The sequence below is a fragment of the Mandrillus leucophaeus genome, unplaced genomic scaffold (assembly GCF_000951045.1).
Source record: "Mandrillus leucophaeus isolate KB7577 unplaced genomic scaffold, Mleu.le_1.0 Scaffold360, whole genome shotgun sequence".
NCBI lineage: Eukaryota > Metazoa > Chordata > Mammalia > Primates > Cercopithecidae > Mandrillus > Mandrillus leucophaeus.
Genome location: NW_012103810.1, coordinates 3,074,804 through 3,075,556, shown reverse-complemented (window position 1 = coordinate 3,075,556; position 753 = coordinate 3,074,804).

Below are 753 nucleotides of genomic sequence, written 5' to 3'. Positions count from 1 at the left end.
AGAAGGAGGGAGGGAAGGAAGGGAGGGAGGGAGGGAGGGGAAGGAAAGGAGGGAGGGAGGAGGGAGGGAATAAAGAAACCCTACATGACATTTTGGAAACCATTAAGTGACCAAGTACTCGAATTTTGGATATTCCAGAAGAAGAGGTGGGGAAAAGCATAGAAAACCTATTTAATAAAATTATCGCCGAAAACTTCCCAAGTCTTACAAGGGATTCAGACATCCAGAGAGTGGAAGCTCAAAGATCCCCAAATAGATTCAACCCAAAAAGGTCTTTTCCAAGGCACTTTATAGTCAAACTGCCAAAAGTCAAAGACAGAGAATTCCAAAAACAAGAGAAAAGCATCAAGTCACGTATAAGAGAAACCAGTCAGACTAACAGTGGATTTCTCAGTAGAAATCTTACACGATAGGAGAGGATGGCGTGAAAGAAAAACTTTTCTTTCAAAGTGCTAAAAGAAAACAAAGACCAAATGGACCTAACAGACATATACAGAACATTTACATCCAACAATTACAGAATACACACTCTTCCCATCGGCACATAAAACATTCTCCAGGATAGACTAGATGTTAGGCCACAAAACAAGTCTAAACAGATTTGTAAAAATCTAAATCACATTAAGTATCTTTTCTGACCAAAATGGAAGAAAAAATAGAAATCAGTAACAAGAGAAATGTTTGAAGCTGTAAAAATACATGGAAATTATTTTAACAACATGGTCCTGATTGACCACTGGTCAATGAAGAAAT